The 24,376-nt window shown below is 45.5% G+C and overlaps 3 pseudogenes; 2 read left to right on the forward strand and 1 right to left on the reverse strand.

Annotated features, from left to right (window-relative positions):
• Nucleotides 1-622: 622 nt before the first annotated feature.
• Nucleotides 623-4,006, reverse strand: LOC103645160 (asparagine synthetase [glutamine-hydrolyzing]-like; annotated as a pseudogene).
• Nucleotides 4,007-4,132: 126 nt separating this feature from the next.
• On the forward strand, nucleotides 4,133-8,796 carry LOC103645161 (F-box/kelch-repeat protein At5g15710-like; annotated as a pseudogene).
• A 2,451-nt stretch (nucleotides 8,797-11,247) lies between these two features.
• LOC109943483 (F-box/kelch-repeat protein At5g15710-like) lies at nucleotides 11,248-18,906 on the forward strand (annotated as a pseudogene).
• Nucleotides 18,907-24,376: the final 5,470 nt, after the last annotated feature.

Consider the following 24,376-nt stretch of genomic DNA (forward strand, 5'->3'; position numbering starts at 1 on the left):
CGGCCTCGCGCTTGCGCTCCCACAGGAGGGCCGCTTCCCGCAGACGGGCATGTCGCGCCGCGTGCTCCGCGCGGGTAGCGATGAGGGCAGCAACGGTGTATCCCTAGTGGGAGACCGGTGGAGGATGTGGCTGATCAACGACAGGAGGCGGATCGACGACCAGCAGAGGGGTCGGAGGGGGAGGGTCCTCCAGACCTGCAACCCCGTGGGAACTGCATTTGCCATAGCAGCAAGGGCAGAGGCGGTGCTCGCAGTGGTGAGGGCCCCACCAACAGCGCTAGGCCCTGCCCCCCACTCCAGCCCGAGCGCTGGGGAGACCGGGGGGCACGCGCGACGTAGGGGGCGGCCCTCCCACCTGTGGTGGCGACGGCTCCAGTGCCCGCGCATCCGGGAGAACCGTCACGGGGTGGAGTAACGGCGGTGGCGCGGGCCCAAGAGGAGGAGGAGAGGGGAGGAAAGACGTGGAAATAGGAGGGGGAAGGAGGAGGAGGCTGCTCGCCAGCCATGGGGGGATGGGGTCGCGAGCAGGGCGTCTGGCGGTGTGGCGGCATGGCGGGCAGAAGCTAGAGGCGTTGGCGGCGAGCTGGAGGCATTGGCGGCGCGGCAGCGCGGCTCAGCCGGCTCAGGGTCGCGGGTAGGGCGTCTGGCGGCATGGCGGCGGGCAGCAGAGAGGCGGCGGCGCCTGGAGGGCAGGGAAGGAAACCCTAGCCACCGGCGGCTGTGGGGTGAGGGAGGAGCGGAACCCTAATCTGATACCATGTCAAGGTAATAATCATTGGATTATCAGGGCCAACCCTAGAGGGTGGCTATATAGAGTTTATACATGGGCCACATGGGCTTAGCCTCATGGGCTTAATCCATATACTCTAACACTTATGTTCTCAGCATATGGGGAAATAAATCATGGATGGAATGTGTGACATACAGGCAGTAGTTATGATTCTGTGTGGATGGTGCAATGCATAATATTGCAAGTGAGGGCAAGGGAAAAAAAACTCTACATACCTAACATGAACAGTATGTTGCAAATAAACCTGTGAAGAGGAAGGGCGGAGATATTTCGCATGATCTGGAAGCCGCCGTCATCGAATGAAAGCGTCATAAATGGCCACTTGGAGACGCCGACACCACCTTGCACAGAGGTGGCGCAGAATGACGCCGCAAGAGTGTTGCGCGGGGCCCACACGAAGGCAGTGACAGATGGGGAGGCCCGGCGCGAGGAAGCGAAGCCGGATGCGATGCGGCGCCATAGTTCGATGATGCGACGAAAGAGCCTGTGAGCGACAACGGAGCAGGGGCCAGTGAGCAACAAGCCTGACGGCGGTGGCGGTGGCAGGACGAGGAAAAGCGCGAGAGCGAATGAGAACGCAAGTGAAGACGCGAAGGCGGCGAGACGACAGCAGGTGCATGTTGGCAGGTTGCGTGTGGAGGGCGAGGATGCACAGCAGCACATCCTTCGGCCTTTGTCGTTTTAAACACGAGGAGGAAGGGTCTAGACTCTATAGGAAGCTGCTTCAGCAGTTCACCGTTGTTGGTGAAAGCGCCCCTTCCAGAGAAGACGAGAATAAAGTGGCAGAGGTGATCAGAAGGGGTAGGTAAGTAGCCACCGAGCGATCAATATCGAACGGCTGATATTCAGAAGGCGACGTGGCACTCTGTATGGCAGTGTTTCGATCCGGCTTTCATATATATACTAGGTGTGTGCCCGTGCGTTGCAACGGAAACATATAATATCATAATAACTTATATAAAAATGTGTTACATTGTCATGAGAAGATTTTGTAATCCATTGGTGATCCTGGCTATACATATAAATTTTGTTATTTTAATCTACCTGTTTCACCACTACATTGCAACCATCAATATCATGCAGACCTATATATATGATAGTTAGGTGTATGTGTGTTGCAACGACTCACAAATCTATTACTACTCTATAAGACCCTATTGTAGGCGTCCCACTCGATGGCCTTGGCTGTGCTGCACGCCACACTTGGGCCGCCAGGTACCGTCAGGATAGCATATTTCTGTATGGCCAATGATTTAGTAATATATTTACATGTTAGTTGATAATGTCTGCTGGCTGAAGAATGCCCTCCATCCTCCTAAAATTAGTAAAGGGTTTAGATCTTGATTTTTATGTCTATATTCAAATAAATGAACATATATCAATTATTGTATGAATTTATTAAGAACCTAAACGAATTTAAATTAGCTCCACCCACCTGTGGGAAGAACCTCTCGAAGACCATCCTGTAGTAGTAGGCCTCCTTGGTGGTCGGAGTGTTGTGTGGGAAGATGAACTTTGCATTCGACAGCATCTTGTCAGTCACCTACATTCAAATAGTGTATGTATATGGATCATGATCCATGGAGAGAGAGAAAAAAATAGAGTTGTCCTTAAATTGACATGGAAGCATTTACATTTGATGCTGCATGAGCCTTCAGGCCATCGATCCATCTGTACCCGACGCCGTCACTGAACTGCTCCTTCTATCTGTAGAGGATATGCTGCAAGGCAAAATCTTTTTAGATGTCTGTCTGAACGTCCAAATTTTGGCTAGGGAAGATTCAGTAGAAGCAGCTGAAACGCAGGTTGGCTACCACCTTGGGCAGGAATGGCTGCTCCTCGTCGTCGAATGCCTTCCTCAGCACCCACTTCTCAATCCTTCCAAGATCAGGTCAGACCTGCAAATTAAAGCCCTCATCTAGTCACATATACATACTGCTTTGATTTGCTTTGTTTGATTGAAAAGGCAATGAGCTCTCTTTCTGTTCTCAGCTAGGGTAGTGTCAGTAAGTACCATCTTCCACTCAGGATTGATGCTCATGGCTGCATTCATGAACTCCTTGTCCAGGAACAGGACGCGAGCCTCCAGGCCCCAAGCCGACGTCGCCTTGTTGGCTCTCAAGCAGTCATACTAATGCAGAGCCTTAACCTGCAGAGCAAGAATCGATCATCCATCCATCCACCAATGCCAGCCAGTCAGTCAGTGAAAGAAACTGACACAGACCTTCCTGCACGTCTCTCGATGCAACTCCTCCTTGTTGGGCGCCTTGTGGAAGTAGAGGTAGCCTCCGAAGAGCTCGTCGGAGCCCTCGCCGGAGATGACCATCTTGACCCCGAGGGACTTGATCTTGCACGACATGAGGAACATGGGCGTGCTCGCCCTGATTATGGTGACGTCGTACGTCTCTGTTTGGTAGATCACGTCCTCGATGGCGTCGATGTCGTCTTAAACGGTGAAGTGGAACTCATGGTGCAGGGTGCCCAGGTACTCCGCCACCTCCTTGGCCGCCTTGAGGTCAGGGGACCCCTCTAGGCCCACGTAGAAGCAGTGGAGCTTGGTGCCCCAGCGCCTAGCGGCCTCTGTCCCAGTGAGGTGGCGAACGGCGACGGCCGCCACCAGCGACGAGTCCAGCCCGTCGGAGAGCAAGACGTCGAACGGGACGTATGTCATCAGTCGCTTCACCACGGCCTTCTCGAACGCCTTCCTTAGCGCCATCGGGTCGTAGGGGACGGAGGGGGTGACGATGGCCTCATCGTCGTTGTCGTCGTACCTAGGAGGGTTGGACGGAGTGCCACGATCTAACGACTTTGGGCTGGGTTGGGCTGAAAGGAAGAAATCAAGTCGAGGACGGAGAGCACGAGCTAGAGCAGTCGAGCTGGTCAACTGACTGGATGGAGCGAGGACGTCGGTCTCGAACAGGCGCCGAGGCGGCTGAGGGGCGAGGGCAGAAACGGGGCCAAGGCCGAGCGCCAGAGCGGGTGGTCAGCGGTGAGCGGGCGGACGGCGATGGGAAGAGTTGTCCTGCTCGACTCGCTCTCCCCGAGGTGGCATTCCGCGGTGGGGCGGCGATGGGAAGAGTTGGGAGGCATGAAGCCACGGCGGCGGCGCGGTACTGCGAGGAGAGCGAGTCGAGCAGGTAGAGGAGCGGCCACAGCGACGCTCGAGGGCACGGACGGAGAGCTTGGAGTGGAGGTCAGCGGATGAGAGCGCATCATCGGGGCAGCCCGAGGCGGTCAGGCGGCGCTTGATGGACTCCGTGAGCGCGTGCTCATCGGGGAGGACCGCGGGGGTGAGGCGGCTGGAGAGGATCCGGTGGTTGATGGACTTCCAGCATGCCTCACATGGCGGACGAGAATTGTGGAGGGCGGGCGGGGATTGCGGCGGGCGGGCGGATCGTGGTTGTCGCATCTTGCGGGCGGGCGGGGTAGGGAGGCGGGGGCAGTCTACAGTGCTCTCTTAATAGTTAGTAGATTTGAAGAGTCGTTTTTAGAGGCACGCACGCACTATGCCCTCCTCTTTAGTTGCTTAGTGCATGTTTGTTTCAGACTATATTCTATCTCAATTATATAATCTATGTTGAATAATCTAGATTATTATGCCAGATTATATAATATGGAGGCTAGATTATCATAATCCCATAATCTACTCAAGGGGTGTTTATTTGATATTATTTTTTTGGGAAAGGACCCAATACCATTTCAACTTCAGAAGAAATTAACCACTATTACCACTCTTTTAAAAAACATTTCATTTATTTTTCCTTGCTCTCGCTACATAACACTTGACTAAAATTAATAATGAAAATTTCAATAAGCTGGATTGCCAAATAGGTACGTTCAAATTATGTAATATAGATTATATAATCTATAGTTACAAAGAATGCCTTCCTCTGAAATTCATTTATAGATGTGAGCGTCCTAAGAAGACCACCATAGAAAATCATCAAGCAACGGTCGATCGTTACCCCCAAACCATGTACTGCCGCTGCGTTACGATTACAGAGTACACTATAGAGTAGCAAGTACGCCTTCAGGAACTGCACAAAGTAGTCCGTACAGTGTATGTCCGGTGCTCAGCGTCACGTCTCCTGTTTGATGAGATGAGACCTTCACTGGAGTTGTTTCTTTTTTATTTTTTCCAGCTGCAAAAACTTGGCGGTCAAGTCGAGCGCTCATGCCCCGCATTGATTCCAGTCTCTCGGACGCCTTTCTGCACGCGTGCAATTGCTGAGCTGCATGAGGCCGCAGAAAAAGTTTGTTGAATCTGGACCCATTTCAGTTGCATCCGGGGATTAGGGTGTCCGCATTATCGTGCGTCTACCAGGAAAGGGAAGAAACGGGCAGTTGGGTCACAAGAAATATCGGCTGCCGTTTAAAGCGCTCATCACAGCGTTAGACGCGGGGTGGCCGCGGGCGCGCGATCCGCAGGAGCTGTTACAGCGGCTCACAGGATGGTCTGCAGAATGGGCCGAACCAATCGTTGGGCCGCATACACCGCTACACAGGCACTGCTATGGTGTTATTTGATTAGTGCTATACAGGCCACACAGAGCGTCGAAACGTGACTTATAAGCGTTGGTGTGTATTGTTTGTTGCTCAGACTAACGTCTCTAGTGCCGCAGCAAGATGATTTTTTGGCGCGAGGTTGTACGACTATGACCGTCGGAGGCAGAACAGGTCAAAGGCAGGTTATGAGAAAATGTTTCATAATCAATTTGTGATTCTGACCATACATAAATTTTGTTATTTATAATCTATCTGTTTCACCACTACATTGCAACCATCAGTATCATGCAGACTTCGATATATGTCACGATTTGCATGGTCTCATTATTGGAGAGCACGTTTCACACATACCGGAAGAAATTCCCTCGTACATTGTTAGTCATCGGACACGTACCACCATACGCTTTTGCTTAAACAAAAAGGTAAGTGTGTGTGTTTGCAAGACTAATGGTCAAACATCGTATAACCATAAAGTTAGAATACTATATTAATATATTAAATAAATTAATCCAATAGACATAGATTAACCCAATTAACATAGGATAAATAAATATCTAATTATAAAAGTATGAAACATGGTATAATCAATGTTGTTACTGCGTAGTAAATATTCATACGAGACTAACACATCTGGAACGGTTCAATTTGGAATTAAAATGGGGAAGTTACGAATTTCCAAAGTTTCTATGTATTTGATATACGAGACTAACGCAAGCAAGGTTTGATGTGCTCTATTTGGTGTGTTTGATCAGATCAACAATGTGGTTGATCGCTCATGCTACTGACTGCTAACACAACTACTACATGTACTCCATAGCCACTTCACTCCGACAAAGGAGGGAACACCATCGACTTCCACTGGTATGCAAGGAAGACTGTTTTACACTATGTACGTACGTCAAATACTGGGCATCATCAGTCATGATCTTGAAATCTATAGGAACCTGGATGCTAGGGCATGCTCTGTTTTGTTCACTAATTGCCCGGTTTGGAACGCCAGCATCATCTAGCCGACTAAAGACGACCTCTATGGAGACAGCGTAGCCGGTTACATCGACACACTGAAGAAAAACATAATGATATGGAACTAGGATAAGAGTTTTCTATAGATAGAGAGAAAGAGAGAAGCTAAATGTTAATTATTCAGACCTTTATTCGCTCGGTAGCACAGAGAATGGTCGGAGAAGTGTCCAGCTTGGAAGCATGCAACAAGAACCAGACTGTATGTCCAGATATGTATATATGCTTTGCTTCACATTCAGATTTTTTGTGCTTGGGCATTTAATTGATCTTTGTATGTTGTTGCATCGAGTGTTTTTTCGTTGATTAATACAGTAATTTTCATAATTTTCTTTATGTTTCAAATCCTTCGTAAAGTAAGATTACTCTTTGAGTTTTTGACTGGTTATAAATAAATATCGCAAGATATGCGTCTGAGAACATCATTGCATCATGCCACTGGGCATACAAGGGTGTTGAGGAAGACTCAACCCTAGAAGGTACTACTAATACTAGCACATTACTTTTTTAATTAAGGCAATGCCTACATTCCTGTTCTGTAGTATGCACACCAGATTTGTATTGTTGTTGTACTATTGATGCATGATTTTAACTTGAGGGGGCAAGAATATGCTAATTAATTTGTGTTTATGTTCTTGGTGCAGATCCCTATTTCTTATAAATCTTATCTCTACTATTCCATTCACCTCTCCCTCCTCTCCCACATTTAAACGGTAAAAATCTAAAATTACGCAAAAATAAAGATTAATAATTTGTGAGTCGTGGCAACACACGAGCACCTGACTATGTTTGGTTAATGCATGTCTGATTTCTGTTGATGAGTGTTTCAAACAACAGCTGTAGGTTTGGGGCAGTCAACTTGTGTAGGCATTGGTGGTGACCCGTTCAATATCACATATACATTTTGAGATTAAGGCCTCATATTTTAAGCAAAAGCCTTCCTTTTTTAAATCTATTATGAAATATCTTGTCATGGATTTTGTACTTTGCTCTGTGGAATTAATCCCTTGTCTGGTATTATCTGGTACTTGAATACTTAAAGTGTATTTTTTATTCCAAATGCTACGTACATATGTTTTTCAGTCAACACAACTCCATCTCATTTTGTAGTTTTCTTAGTGTTCAATACTATTTCGATTCTATTAAGTCAAAAATAGCAAAGATAACACAGAAAGGTGGACTTCCAAATGCAGAAGCAATTGGAAAATTGTACATCTTATGCAACTTGATCGAACTGTTATATTTTAGATCTTTTGTTTAGCATTTTTTAATCCACATGTATTTCTCTATCATATAAAACTCTATATTGATTCTTTAAAATAATTTATATGAATTTGATAATGTTTGTCACAACTCACACGAATTCTGTATACCATAATGAATTGATGGTTGAGAGACTATGCACGAGGCATGCAAATTAACAAGACTCATACAAGCGTCGAATAGTGTGCTGATGATGATCAGAGACACAAGGGCAGCACATGATCAGGTCTTAACATGTTTGGCTTCTGAACAGGCTTTTCTCCAGATCCCCAAGGAAGAAGAAGATCCGGTCAGATATATGTCGATGCTCATCCCAACGTACATAAGCTATCAATGGTATTATATGTTCCCGTTGCAACGCACGAGCACATAACTAGTATATATATATATATATATATCTGTGTGTGTGTGTTTTCTACGCAGCGTGACCCTGAACTTCTACGAGCGCTTTGCACGCGCCCAAGACGATCTGCAGCACCAAGCCGCGGGGGCTCGACGAGGACACAGCGGCGACGCCGCCCGCGTTCGACAAGGGCAAGGTCTCCTCCTTCGTCGCGCCCGCGGCCTCGCTCCTCCAGCACAACCACCACACGGACGTGCCGATGGACGCGACCGTCTGGGCAGGTCTCCCAAACGACCTACTCCTTGAGGTGCTCGCCCGCGTGTCGCCCTTCATCCTCTTCCGTCGCGGGGAGGCCATCCTCCATGACCGGGCCTTCCTCGCCGCGCACACCGCGGTGCCCACTCCCCGCCGTCGACACACTGCATCGTGCTCTGCATCCCCCTGCTGCCCTGCACGCTCGCTACAAGCTCCCCTTCGGCTTCCTCCCTCCCTGGGACCTCTAGCTCGTCGGGTCCTCGGGAGGCCTCGTCTGCTTCTCCGGCTTCAACGGTGGCGCCTCTTTCCGCACCGTCGTCTGCAACCCGCTCACGCAGGCCTAGCGAGTGCTCCCGGACATGCATCACCACCAGCAGAGGCAGTTGGTGCTCGCGGTCGACAAGACCTGCCGCCGGTCGTTCAAGGTGATCGCCGCTAATGATGTGTATGGGGACAAGGCACTCCCACTGAGGTCTAGGACTCCAAGCAGAATAAATGGTCGGTGCAGCAGATGATGCCTGCGTCGAACCTGTGCTCGTCGAAATATTTTTACTTGCTTATCTATGCTACTAACAGTACATATAAATTATTTGCTTATAAAGATACAATATTTTTATAATTTATATTACTAAATATTTTCTAGGCGTGCTTTGTGTGTGTCAAGTATATATATATATATATATGATTTTTATATACAAAGCCGATTCAAAACGACATCGACTAAGGTATCCAAGTCGTCCTTTTTTTCTTCGTCCATCTGATCGCAATCCAGCGGCTGAAAAACGTTTCCAACATCTTTGGCTGCGAAGTCTCGGTCTGGCGCTTGGAAGATTCCAGACCCGGCCTCTCAACTCAGGCCTTGTTCATTTGTGTCGGATTGCACCCGGAATCGTTCCAACTAATCAAAATTTATATAAATTAGAGAAGCAATCCGGTTAGTAATCGTTCCGACCCACCAATCCGACACAAATGAACAAGGCCTCACAGTGATTCCAGAGCAATCCGAAGGTAGGTGCTGCCTGCACGGAAAAGTAGACTCCGCCGTCGTCCATGGTAGGGAAGGGTCGCTCCACTGATCCCTCTTCGATGAAAGCAACTGTGAGAACATATCCCCCTTCGCCCCTGTCCCAACGACTACGCGACCCAACACACCGATGTTGCGAAGTTCCAAGATCCAGCCCCTCCAATCCCCGCTGCGAGCCACCACCAAGAGCCTTGTATCCCTCCCTCTAAAACGCTAGATCCGGTGGCGGAGCTTAGGGCGGCCGTGCGGTGGCCCATGGTGGCGACGCGGTGGCTCCAAGGGTCGGCACCAGCCCCGAATCAGGGCGTGGGGCCAAGCTTTCACGCCTAGCGCCATGCCACCCCTGTGCCTCCACCCTTCCCTCTCCGCGCTGCTGCCCCTGGTAACTCTACCTCCCTCTCCCCGCCTCAGATCTGTCGCACCCCACCCGCCTCGCCTCGTCGGCTCACGGACAGAGCGGTGACAACTCCTCCGCCTCCTTCCTGGCCGCTGAGGGCCAAGACCGCGATAGCGAGCGGTCCACCTCCACTGCGAGAGGAAGGCGCAGGCCTCTAACTCGCCTTCTTGGCGGTGCCACCCAGGATGGCATGAGCGGCGGCGACGACGCCTCCTGGCCATCGACATGGGCCACAGCTCCACCCCGACGTGCTTCTCTGTGCATTGGCACTTCTTCGTCCTTGGGTAGGACTAGGCCGCAGCAAAGCGCCGAACACAGGCCGACAACGATGCCATTGCTGCTCCCTAGGTTAGCGGTTGCCATTGCTCTGCTTTACTCTGTGCTAATGCAGCGCGCTTCTAAAATGTCTTTTGCCTGCAAACTGCTTGGAGATGGAAGCGAGACTTTGAAGTTTTAAGGCCTGTAGTGCCGTGGTCTTGCTCCTGGCAGCCTCGCTTGTTTCCTGGATCTTGGATTTCTCCTCTCCAACTCTCTAACCGAGCTATTGACATTGTTAATTGATATTTTTCATTTCAGCTAGGTTTTATTTAGTCTTGGATTTCTATGGTTGTTTTTCATATGATGTATGGCCATTCTCTGCACAACTGGTCGTTCTCATATTTCTATGGCATGTTCTATAGAGCTTGCTAGCCTTTTTCTAAAGTGCAGATATATATTTTTCTCACTATGTTGTGTGCTGTCTGTGCATAATATTTTTTCAAAGGAGCTAACTGAGTATAGTAGTTGTACCATAATAATCATTGCCATAGTCCAAGCTTCACTTTTGTTTGATTTGAGGAGAATAGAGGTGGTGCTAAGCCATAGGGGTAAAACACAATGATGTTATCCTGATTGTTGAATGACCTTTGATCATATATGGTGCATGGTTTTGCACTTATGTTTGGCTATGCTTGAACAAGTTGAATTACATTTTTTCATGTTCATACTTAAATCTCAGCCAAGAGTACTGCTGAATTAGGATTGTTCTAATGTTTAGTTCGAGGTTTTGACGAAAGAGTTTCCAAGAGACATAGATATCATTTACGTATTATTACTGCCATCTTGCTGAATAAAGAATGTGACAAGTACTAAGAAATTTTCTCAGCACTAATGCTTCCAACAACCTATCTATTTATACTAATATAGTTGAACACACGCGCATGGGCACATGTCAAACACTAGTTTCCTTTTCCTATATATTAAAGCTAGTTCAAAACATGGCTAGATAAGATATCCACGCCATCTTTAAATCTTGCAGCCGTCAAATCGTGCCTCAACGGTTTGGGAACTTCCTACCATGTGCGGGCTCTCCTTACACGATACACGATGCTTCGAGACAGCCCTGGCCGCCACGAGAGTTTTCCTTTGCTCTGCGCCCTCTTCGTTACGCGATGAAGCCGAAAAAAATTCTGTACATACCAAATGTAAACACCATCTTTTATAGTCTCACACATACACCACTTAGAGACCTAAGCCCATAAAGACAGATTAAAATTTACAAAATAACTTTTTATTAATTTATTTTTTTATTTATATGGATCAACAACTGATTTATGTGAGGGACGGTAAAAGAGGTTCTTTACATATGCGATGTGAAGAATTTTTTTCCATGGAGCCCACCCCGCAACCCTCGAACACCGCCGCCCACCATGCCCAGCTCCCGTAGCGCCGCACACCCCCAGAAACCGGCAGCGACAGCCGGGAGTACATCCCACCCTCCCCTCCAACGCCGCCGCCCGCCATCCCCCTGCCCTCCGTAGTTCCACGATGTTGGCTTAGGCCGTTGCCTAGGGCTCCATTCCCCTCCCACAGCTCTGCCGCCGCCTCCTGTCCTCTGAAAATGGCTGACCTCTAAAATCTAAACCCTTCAAAGCTTCTGTAGATTCACTTCACATCGTCCATGGCCGCCGCTGCTCGCGTGGCAATCTCACGGCCCCCACCTCTCCCTCTCCCTTCCTCCTCGAGCAGCAGGGCGTGTAACCTGGTTGCTGGGAGGAGCAGCGACCCCAGCGCCACCGCTCGCGCGGCCCTCCCGGCTCCCGCAGCCCCCACCTCTCCCTTTCCCTTCCTCCTCCAACAGCAGGATGCGAAACCTGGTGGCTGGGAGGAGCAGAGACCCCGGCGTTAGGGCTTCTACCTCCACCGCTGGCGCGTATAAGACCACCGCGTCGACAACCTCAGGCGCCACCGTGTTTACGGCCCCAACCGCCACGACGAGGTTGAACTCCACCCGTGGATCTCTCATCGCCAGCCATGGCGCTCTCGTCGCCGGGCACCCGCGACTCGAGGAAGCGTCATCATTGCTGAGTTTTTGTATTATTTTATCCTATTCAACCCCTGATGACTAGATACAAAAGATGATTAACTGAAGCGAGATGTGTGTTTGCAGGGGACGCCGGCAAGGTTGATGTCCTATAAATACATATATTACAAGCATGATCCAAACCTGTTTGGTGAATGGGATTTTGAGGTAAGAACTTCTAGTTCGTGTAGTTTTAATTCATGGTTGTGAAAATGGAATCCATAGTTGACCACAACAACAAATAGGCTATTGACCTGAAAATATTGTTGGAGATATTGAGCAACTACTCTCCTGTTGAAGGTCATTGTTCTGTCTTCTGAATGTTGAAGCTGTTGAAAAGGCCACTTGTAGTATAGAACCTATACCTGCAAAGCAACGATGCTCCTATACCTGCAAAGCAACGATGCAAGAGCAAAACTAGAATTTCCTAGAGAAATGTTTATCTATTAACGATGCTTACATTTTTTGTGTTCAATCTTAGAGTAGCATGATCTGTAATGCTCTTATGTACTGTCCTGATAAATTTTGTGGCGAATATTGGCCTTATCAAGTTCAATTCCACTTTTTAGTTGTGCTTCTGAGATATCACCAGGCTGAAACTATCTCACACACCCATTATTCTCTTGACTACCTCACCCAGGTTGCAAGTGTTACTTTTGATCTATTGTTCCTTCCGATGCTTAGTTCTTAACTGTTTGTTTTAACTTTCTTTGTTGCTTCTTGCTTCAGTTGTCCATGATGGGATAACTAAAAATTGAACTAATTATTTGCATGAAGCCTCATAAGCAAGATTGCAGGACAACAGATACCTTCTTGTCAACGTTTTGGTTTAATATAAGTTTCTCTTCCAATCCTGTTATTGCTGTTAAGTTGGCCACACAGCAGGAGTACTTCCTATCTGTGCATTTCTCTTACATGAGTTTCAAAACTACATGAGAGATAGGTCATTGTTACGATGCAAATTGTTTCCCATATGGCTCTTTGTTTTCATTTTCTATTTTTCTCAAAAACGATTCGAAAACTAATATTTGCCTTCTTTTTTCCTCTGCTTCTCCCTTTCCCTTTCTTAACCGTTTATTTTCATGCTGCTGCTGGAATCCATCTAAGAGATGTCTCCTTTTTAGTTCCTCATTCTTTGTTGCATGTTATATTAGATGATCAGGTACGTAGTCTGCCTTCTCAGAAACATTGTTGTTTGTCCACTTTCCTTTGTGCTTCCAACAACACATTGCACTACATTATCTCATTCATGCACTTTTGCGTAATTAGACATAAGTGCTGCTTTTTAGAACATACACAAGCATATGCCTCTCAACTATAACCACTTAACTATGGGTACACATCCTGATGGATGGTCTAAATTTTAAGAATAAGAGAAACTTACATTTATGTCGATGTAAACAAACTTCTATATTGGGAAGTTGAAAAGGACATTGGTAAATCATCTGCAATACTGTTTTCAGCTTAATTTTACTTTCTTATTATATGGTTGATAAAACACAACTGATGACGACCATACTTTGCTATTTTTTGGATAGTGAGTAACACACTTACAAAATACTACATGTTTGCAATAGGTGGTACATGCTAATTATGCAAATGAAAGTTCCTTTTTAGGATTGTTAAATAGAGTTCTAGAGTTTGGGATTTCTTTTGGGTATCTTTTCGGAAGCATTCATATTATTAGTAAAGATATCTTTTGTTAAACAAAGGTTCTCCGCAGTATTCTGTGCGGGCCGTTCATGGGATCTAATTTTCCTCCCCTGTCCACATCCCCTTCCTCCCGTTTCTTCATTCTCAGATCACTATTCGATTTTTTCATATAATAATATGAATCTTGATGGTTTCACACTATGGTTTTAGGACAATCATTTTGTTCTAAACTTTTTTTCTTGGTGTGTACTGTGCATGCAAAGGTCTCTAATCTCTCTTGAAGTAAGCTACATCACTAAGATATTGCAGCCCATACCAGAAGACAGAAGAGGTACATGATCTCGATGTTGTTCTCTTTATCTAGATAAAATATCCCTCTCTCTATCAATAGATGCAATGACAAACTATTAACCCTTCTAATAATGTGAAGTAAAGTTGTTTGTTCACAAATTAAATTACCTATGCTATCTGATCTTCTCATTTGTATTATTGTTTTCCACTACAAGACTCAATTCATGCATGTCTTTTCCCCTCTTTTTCACTCTTCCTTACACTACTGCTGGTCAATTCCATCCTTCTATCCTTATTTGCTGGTCAATAAAAGTAAAAAGTAAATGTACCGACAATTAGATAGCACATACAAAGTTGACCTCATCTATTAGCAAAAGAAAAAGGGCACTCCACAGTATAAAGGAACTAAATGCAGAAAAGTATCCAAAACTTACCTTATTCAGATATATTGAATGGCAAGAACAATTAAACTGCAATAATGCTATTAACTTTTGTATTGTCATGAGTCAAGAAACAACCTATCTCAAATACTTAGGTTTACGGTAACATCTTGTCATCTTTCTTGCATGTCTACTTACCATCCTAAATTCTTCGCCTTCCCAACTACAAATAATGAAATCCAAGTATTTTATTTTTTTCCCTTTCTCTCAATTAAGTTACCACAATCATACAAGTATGACCCAATACAGTACTAGCAACAGGTCAATCTCATACATCCCTAAAAACAAAGAGTAGCGACTGTTATCTACCTTGGTTAAACAGCTCGGTATGAACACCCAATGTTGTGGCCAAAAGTGTTGTTGCTGCTTTCATCATTCATGGGCCAGTATTATGTACAAATATCTCATCTCTTTTCATTTCGAAACTTTTTCAATTGATAAAAACACTGAATTTAACAATTGTGCCCTTTCGTTCTATATGATGATCTCAAGTTCCTTCACCACATAATTGATGTTGGGCGGTCAACATCAGACTTCCACACATTCCATAGCCAAATGTTTAAATCTCCTTAAGCCAATTAGTTTACATGAATCCTAGATTTCTGGATCCATTATTCCATTTGAAAGTTGCCTAGGAGGGGGGGGGGGTGAATAGGCGAAACCTGAAATCTATAACATTAAACACATACTATAAGTCGAGGTTAGTGTTAGAATTAAATTCAAGTCCGGAAGAGAGGAAAAACAACTCAAACAAGAATCAAGCAAGTGGACACGATGATTTGTTTTACTGAGGTTCGGTTCCAAAGAACCTAGTCCCCATTGAGGAGGTCACAAAGACCGGGTCTATTTCAACCCTTTCCCTCTCTCAAACGGTCACTTAGACCGAGTGAGCCTTCTCCTTAATCAATCGGGTCACTAAGACCCCGCAAGGACCACCACACACTTAGGTGTCTCTTGCTTTGATTACAAGTCACTTGGGAACAAGAATGAGAAAGGAAGAAAGGCAATCCAAGAAACAAGAGCGCAAAAGAACATGAACACACTCTCTCAAGTCACTAAGTGGTTGAGATGAATTCTAGACTTGGAGAGGGTCTGATCTTTGGAAATGTGTCTTGGAGTGAATGCACTAGCTCTTGTATTGAATGTGATCTCTGAAAAACTTGGATGCCAATGGGTTGAGGTGGTTGTGGGTATTTATAGCCCCAACCACTTGGTAGCCGTCGGCCAAGGCTGCTGACGATGGGCGCACCGGACAGTCCGGTGCGCCACCGGACAGACACTGTTCCTTGTTCGGTGCGCCGCCACGTCAGCCAACCTTTAGGGTTATGAGCTGGTCGACCGTTGGAGACTGTCTTCTTGCGGCACCGGACAGTCCGGTACCCCTCTGACTTCTGCGCGGCACTGTTCATCACTGTAGCACTTTGCAGAGTCGACCGTTGCGCAGGGAGCCGTTGCTCCGCTAGCACACCGGACAGTTCGGTGGCATACCAGACAATCCAATAAATTATAGTGGAGCACACCCTGGAATTCTCGAGAGTGGTTGGTTTGCATCTGTACGGTCCTGGTGCACCGGACATTGTCCGGTGGCACACCGGACAGTCGGTGCGCGATTCTACAGCACACTCCAGTTCTTTTGCTCCAATAAAATGGTGTCCCTAACTTGATATTTTTCTTGGTTTGTGTTGAACCTTATGCACCTGTAATACATGTATTCTAAACAAACTAGTTAGTCCATAGGTTTGCATTGGTCGTCAACCACCAAAATTAATTATAGGAAATGGTTAGCCTAATTTCCCTTTCAATCTCCCCCTTTTTGGTGATTGATGCCAACACAAACCAAAGCAAATATAAAGTGCAGAAATGTAACTAGTTTGCAATTGAGATGACAATGCATATGTTACTTGGAATTAAACCAATTGAAAGTCTTAGGTGAACAAGGCAAGAGCCCAAAGAGCCCTACCAACAAGGCAAAAAAGAGGAATCAGTAGAAGTGTTTCTTAGGTGAACAGAAATTACACTGAAGAAAATATAAAATACTTACCAATGTTTCTTTTATTTGGGTAGATACATGACCCTTTTTATGTGATAGACACAAGTTTTCAAACACCAATATCAATAAGCTTAGCATTGAGACTTTCATCCAAAAGGATAGTGGTTGATTTGATGTTTTAGTGTATGATTTGCGGATCAACAAGTTCATGGAGTTATGCTAGCCCTTCTGTTGAGCCAATGATAATCCTGAGACGATTCTTTAAATCTAAATCAACTCCTCTTTCTCAAAATTGGAATCGAAAATCAATGATATCACTTATTTCACATGTATCTTTGTTTCCTGAAATTATATTGGCACCTGCCACATATAAAAATAATTATATACACTGCTTCAGTTATTTTTCTCAGATTTTCATATGATTCTATGTCGGCTTTGCCTAGAAATATAAATTACAGATTGTAACCTGCATTGTCATATTTCAAATCTGGTTATGTCTCTTCTCCATCTAAAGAAAGTCTAAAATCAATTTTTAAATCGCGCGCAGGGCGCGCGACATCCACTAGTGCAAACGAGTCGGCCTTCTCCAACCCGTGTTTGGTTTGACCCTGCGCTGGCTGGACGTCCTCCCCGACCCCATTCCGCAGCTCCTCCGAGTGGGCGCCGACTCTCTCCAAAAAGAGGAGCGTCCGCTAGCGAGAAGGCGAGAGAGAGAGAGAGAGAAAAAAAATATTTGAGCAGCGAGCCGCGAGCACATCAGGCGCCACTGCCTCTTCGAAATCTCCCCACCAGATTTCCTCCCTAGAATCCGCTACCCCGATCTCGTGTGTCGCCCGCGGCGATGGACACGACGGCAGCGGTGGCCGCGCGCGTGGCGCGTCCCACGAGCCCGTCGCGGCCGCCCAAGACGATCTGCAGCATCAAGTCGCAGGGGCTCGACGAGGACATGGCGGCGACGCCGCCCGTGTTTGGCAAGGGCAAGGTCTCCTCCGCCGCACCCGCGACCTCGCTCCACCACAACCACCATGCAGACATGCCGATGGACGCGATCGTCTGGGCGGGTCTCCCTGACGACCTGCTCCCCAAGGTGCTCGCCTGTGTGCCGACCTTCCTCCTCTTCCGTCGCTAGGAGGCCATCCTTCGCGACCGGGCCTTCCTCGCCGCGCACACCGCGGTGCCCTCCCACCCACGGGCCCTGCCTCCTCACCTTCTCTAGGGGCGGCAGCGGCGCCCACTCCCCGCCGCCGATGCACTGCAGCGTGCTCAGCATCCCCCTGCATGTCCGCTACAAGCTCCCCTTCGGCTTCCTCCCGCCCTGGGACCTCTGGCTCGTCGGGTCCTCGGGAGGCCTCGTCTGCTTCTCCGGCTTCAACGGCGGCGCCTCCTTCCGCACCGTCGTCTGCAACCCGCTCACGCGGGCCTGGCGGGTGCTCCCGGACATGCATCACAACCAGTAGAGGCAGCTGGTGCTCGCGGTCGATAAGACCCGCCGCCAGTCATTCAAGGTGATCGTCACTAGTGATGTGTATGGGGACAAGGCGCTCCCCACTGAGGTCTAGGACTCCAAGGAGAATAAATGGTCGGTGCACCAGATGATGCCTGCGACGAACCTGTGCTCGTCGAAAATGGCGTTCTACGACTCTAGGTTGTACCTGGATACGCTCTCGCCGCTGGGGCTGATGATGTACATAGTGGATGCGGGGCGTTGGGAGCATATACCTGCCAAGTTCCCACGGTCCCTGCTCGATGGTTATCTGGTGGCTGGAGCTTGCACGAGGTTGTTCTTGGTTGGGTGAATCGGGCTTTACAGCACCCTATAGAGTATGAGGATCTGGGAGCTGAACCATGGCAGAACAGTTTGGGTGGAGATTAGTAGAATGCCACCCAGGTACTTCAGGGCTCTGCTGAGGTTGTCGTCTGAGAGGTTCGAGTGCTTTGGGCAGGACAATTTGATCTGTTTCACGTCGTGGAACCAGGGCAAAGGTCTTCTGTATGATGTTGATAAGAAGTCTTGGTCGTGGATTACCGGTTGTGCTAGTCAACTCTGCAATAGCCAGGTTTGCTTTTATGAGCCAAGGTTTGATACACCAATCTGTTGAATCTTGCAATATGAACTGCATTATGATGAGTTTGAGATCAAATGCTTCTGGGGTTCAACATCAGGATCCCTGTGATGTCCTATTGAATCATGGATGTTAGATTTTTCAAAGTGCTGAGATGAAAAATGCTTCTTCGAGACACTGCAACTACAAGTAGTGGGCTTGAGCAACCGATATTTGCAAATCATGCGCTGAAGACTCTTTACTACAGCAGTTATACCATCTGGCAGTTCTTGATTAGCCAAATGTTCCACATGCATTACCAACAATCTGCTTTGTAAAGTATACCTTCTTGCTCAGATCCTTGTTCTGATTGATATATCTCTAAAGAAAGAAATAGTTTATTAATGTGCGTTAATGATATTGCCTGAGAGGTTTAGGAAAGGAAATATGGGGCAACAAGATAGTGAGGGCCTTTTGTAGATAGGGATTCCTTTTGTTGTAAAAAAAACTTTATTTTCTTGTATAAAAGCTAAGCCCTTACAGTTTGTTCTTTTCGAGAGGCACTTCAACACCAAGGCAAATGCTGATGAAGATGTTTGGGACGGTGAGGTTGAGTAACCGACCTGGGGATAACTCATGGTTTTATTAAGCGTGTGTATGGTGCTGCCAATAAGCTCAGCACGGAGATTGAGGGCTTGTTTGGTATGGCTCCAGAGCAAAACTCCAAGGAGGAGCTGGCTAGAGCATGCCAAACAACCTAACTCCAGAGTTGTAAACTTTATGAAGTTTTTGAAGTTGCTGTACAATTTTTTGAAGTACCTCTTTTGTGGCTCCGAGAACTCCAAAAAAGCAACCTAGTCATGGAGTTTGGAGTTATTTACCCGCCATTGCCATCGGTTATGAGAAATAATCTAAACTCTGGAGCAGAGCTGCTCCACCAAGAGTTTTGGAGTAGAGCTGCTCTGGGGTGGAGCAGAGCCATGCCAAACATGCCTTGAGATTGGAGTGCTCAAATCTCATTTTGAAAGAGACCTGTCCCCAGATTTTGTCCACTATTTGATGCTCCCCTGGAGCTTAGATCATGACTTGGCAGCCTTCTTCCATGGGCCTATTCAAGGAATAACTAAGCTTAAGGTACTGTACCTAAGCTCCTTGGATATTCATCTGAGATTGACAAGTATGAATGTGTTGGGGACTTATTCTCAAATGCTAGGAGTTAAGAACAAGGCAACATAAAGAGTGTTAAATGTTAAAGTCTTTCGTCCTTCAAGACATTATGTCCCTTCGGACATAATGAATTCCGGACGAAGGTTATGAAGGAAGAGACCTTCGTAAGTTCGACGGATGATGAAGAAGAATACATATATGAAATACGAATATTAATACAGATATTATCATCAACTTATTTTTATTTTATATTATCAGAATCATAATAACAAATTACAAATGTACCTTCGGATTGACGAAAAGTAAAGGTACAGGCGTGATGCGGAAAGAAAATGCCAGATCAGCGTGAACAGTATGAGAATACTGTTCATCTATTTATAGGCACAGGACGCAGCCCGTGGAAAATTACATTAATGCCCTTTACATTTATCAATAACTCTATAGTGATTCTTCGAGGTCTAATTTGGCTTTTCATCATATAAGTCGGTTCCCCTTCTCTACTGTCATGCCGAAGCTTTTTCTGCGCATAGCTTCGTGATCATCTTATCCTTCGTCATGATCGCCTTCCGTCCTACTCAAGCTTCGTCTTGACCATATTCTTGTATACTCGTGGCCCGATTCCGAAGACACCTGTTCACATATTTCACTTGGAAAACATTGTCAAATCATGTTTTTGAGGACCTTCGGAAGCCGAAGGCCCCCAACAGAATGAATTAGATATGGAGTCATTCATCAAACACATCTGGCAACGTAGAGTTGTAGTTGCGGACGACTGGAGGAACACTTATGGTAAAATTGAGCTATTCAACTATGATCTTCATGACAACAAAGAAGGATTTGTTCGAGGCGAGTGCGACACTTTGTTTGATGAGCAGAAACAGACTGGTAGGCTCATTAAGAAGGGTATAGCGAAGCTGACATGTATCATTTAGAAAGAGAAGCAAGTGGTCAGCGTAGAGATATACGCAGATGTGCCTTGTAATGATAACCAGTTCGTTGAAGTTCTGTCTATGTTAACTCTTTTGATGAGGTGTGAGGATGAAAACTTTTCCTTGGTAGAAGTGTGGAATGATAGCTCTAGAGCCTATGGTGTTTTAAGTGGTTCACAAACCATCAATATGGCTGATCTAGATTGTGGTGTTTGCCTTCTTCTGAGATCAATGAATACAAAGTTTACTAAGCTCGTGACCAATTCAGAAACAAAGAGAATTGATGTTTTTGTCAGATTATCTTTTTAGAATGGACTACTGCTACTCACCCGCTTCAACCAAGATGGCCATTCAAAACTAGTCATCTAATCTGAAAGGATGTACAATTTTCAAAATAACCAATAACAAAAGAATTTCAGATATTATCAATACTTTTGCTACGTACTGTTTTTGTCGACCCTCTCCCTGACTCTTCATTTTTCCTCTTTTTTGTGCATTTGAACTCACCTTTCTCTTTGTTTCCCTCTCTCTTTTCTTCTGGTGCCTTTTGAACACACTGTGTGCTTATTTTTCAGCGAAAGAACGAACATACATGGAAGGTGGAGGTTTTAGGTATTCTTTAAGAACTACTTTCTTTTTGAAAGTTGAAAGGGAAGACATGATTAAGGTCTTGCGGAATTTGAGTTTGTTTCTTTTGTCTAGCTGCATGACTGTGGTTATGGATGCTCGCAAAGGGATATCACCACTTCTCTTGAAGTAGCTGGAAGATATCTTTTTTGTGCGGAATACTTCTGGCAACTTGAGTACCTTCGAAAATTGGGAGAATTTAGATCCAAAAAAAGGAACCTAATTTTGGTTTGTGACATTTCAATTCGCAGAGCTGCTAACGTTTAAGAGACTTCTGCATCATTATATTTGCAGAAGAGGAAGAAGTTGAGATACAGAATAGCGTAATTGATGAGATAAGTGTTGAGACATACCTATATATCCACCACAGTGAGTGTATGGTTAGTTTAAATTAAATGATCATGTCTTTCTAATTATGTTAGCATTGATTTTGTGGCTTATTACTCAATTTTTTGTTCAATATGCTGTGTAGCGGAGAACAAGATGTCAAATTGAAGAGAGAAACTGAAGATAAAGAGCTAAAGAGAAAGAGAAATGTGACTTGCAAACGATGTTCTTTCTAGATGTTTTTTTAGCAATGCCTTTGCAAACATAGTGAATACTTTAATTCAAGTTCGGTCATCCTGTAGTGACTAACAGTGAGGCAGACTTGCCCACTCAAATTTTCGCAAGTTTTGGCCTCATGTGGTGACTAAAAGTGTTCCGATTATCCTAAATACACAAGACAAGAGGCTAAAATTTGTGAGAATTTGAGTGGGCAAGCCCGTTTCATTGTTAGTCACTACAGGATGACCGAACCTGACTTCAACTGTTAACTATGTTTGTAAAGGTATTGCCAAAAAACATATAGAAAGTACATTGTTTGTAAGTCACTTTTATCTTTCTTTTCAGCTCTCCATCTTCAGTTTCTTTCTTCACTTTAATATCTTGTACTCCGCTACACAACATGTTAAAAAAAATTAAGTAATAAGCCACAAATCCAATGCTAACAAAATTAGGGAGAGTCATGATCATTTAATTTTAAATAATATTACACTCACCGCGGTGGACATAAAGCTATTTCTCAACACTTATCTCACCAATTCCGTTATTCTGTATTTCCTAAACTTCTTTATCATCTGCAAATATAATGATGCAGGAGTCTTCATACATGTTAGCAGCTCTATGGATTGAAATGTCCCAAAGCACAATTAGGTTCCTCTTTTTTGGATCCGGATTCTCCCAATTTTCGAAGGTACTCAGGTTGACAGAAGTATTCCGCACATGAAAGATATCTTGCAGCAGCTTCAAGAGAAGTGGTGATATCCCTTTACGAGCATCCATAACTACAGTCATGCAGCTAGACAAAAGAAACAAACTTAAATTCCGCAAGACCATGATCATGTCTTACCTTTCAGCTTTCAAGAAGAAAGTAGTTCTTAGAGAATACCTAAAACCTCCACCTCCCATGTATGCCCTTTTTCGCTGAAAAATAAGCACATAATGAGTTCAAAAAACACCAGAAGGAAAGAGAGAGGGAAACAAAAAGACATGTGAGTTTAAAGGCACAAGAAAAGAGGGAAATGAAGAGTCAGGAAGAGGGTCGACGAAAACAGTACGTACCAAAAGTATTGATAATATTTAAAGTTCTTTTGTTATTGGTTATTTTGAACATTGTGCATCCTTTCAGATTAGATGACCATCTTTGATTGACCATTTTGATTGAAGCGGGTGAGTCGCTGTATGCCATTTTAAGAAAATGATCTGACAAAAACATCAATTCTCTTGGTCTCTGAACTGTCACGAACTTAGTAAACTTTGTATTCATTGATCTCAGAAGAAAGCAAACACCATGATATGAATCAGCCATCTTGATGGTTTGTGAATCAATTAAAACACCACAGGCTCTAAAGCTGTCATTCCACACCTTTACGAAAGAAAAGTTTTCATCCTCACACCTCATTAAAAGAGTTAACATAGATAGAACTTCAGCGATCTGGTTATCATTACAAGGCACATCTTCGTATATCTCATACACTGATCATTTGCTTATCTTTCCAAATGATACATGCTAGCTTCACTATACCCTTCTTATTGAGTCTAACAGCTTGCATCTGCTCATCAAACAAAGCGTCGCACTCGCCTCGAACAAATCCTTTGTTGTCATGAAGATCATAGTTGAGTAACTCAATGTTACCATAAGTGTTCCTCCAGTCGTCCGCAACTACAACTCTACGTTGGCAGATGTGCTTGATGAATAACTCTCTATTCATACTTGTCTATAACAAAGCCGGTTTAAAATGCCCTTCGTCGCGGTGTCCATGTCGCTCTTTAGATTTGTAGCCATTCGATCGATTGTCAACGGACGTAGTCGTTTCTGTAAATCCTCCCTGCCAACGCCACCTCGCTGCTTCGTCCGCCGCAGAAGCTCCTCCCTATGAAGCGAGTCCATGGCGCTAGGATCGCCACCCGACATGGTCACGCCGCTACTCGTGTCCCACCCTGAGGTACGAGAACTAGCTACCCCTTCCTGTGTGCTCTACTCTTGTTGTTTTATGCACGTCCCTTGCTCCCCACTCCTCCTGACGCCATGGGTATCTTCTAGAAAGAGGACACACAATCAACACGGGTAGAGGGAAGAAGCATTGTGGTCTCCGTCGGCGAGAGCGACGTTGGTGTGCGCGTCCTCCTCAACGCGTTCGATGCGCGTATGCTCTTCTCCCAAAGCGGCCATTCCTCGTCGCGCTTCAACTGACCTAGGTACGAAAAGATCATCGAAATTCGAATCGTCGGTGTTGTGGTTTTCGTCACCTGCTCATCACCGAGCAAGGACGACCATAACACTCTTCGAATCGTGCATTCTCTGTGCTACGGTTAGTTTCTAGCCACCTGCTCTGCGCACTCTGACTCCATTCTTTCTCATCGTCGAGCAAGAACGACCACAGGACAGGCGTGTTCCCATCATCGCCTCCCCCGGCCACAAATTCCATTACCATTGTTTTACAATAAAACTATCCGTTCTTACCCAGATTTGTCTGTGAACATCAAAACATGGAAGTCATTTCTTATTTCCATATGGCCAACAAATCTTAACGCCATTACACCATATAAGTTTCTAATATATTAGTATTTCTCTCTGTAACACTTATGTCACACCCGTTTCCCAAGGGCTATGTTGACGTCACAAGTGTAATATATCAAAAGAACAATGCATAAAAGCGTAAATAACGATTATATTCACATATTACACTTTGAACAGACATAATGTCTTAACCTTTATTGATCAAAGTACAGCGAAACATTGACATCCATCCACAGG

The sequence above is a fragment of the Zea mays genome, chromosome 1, assembly GCF_902167145.1.
Source record: "Zea mays cultivar B73 chromosome 1, Zm-B73-REFERENCE-NAM-5.0, whole genome shotgun sequence".
NCBI lineage: Eukaryota > Viridiplantae > Streptophyta > Magnoliopsida > Poales > Poaceae > Zea > Zea mays.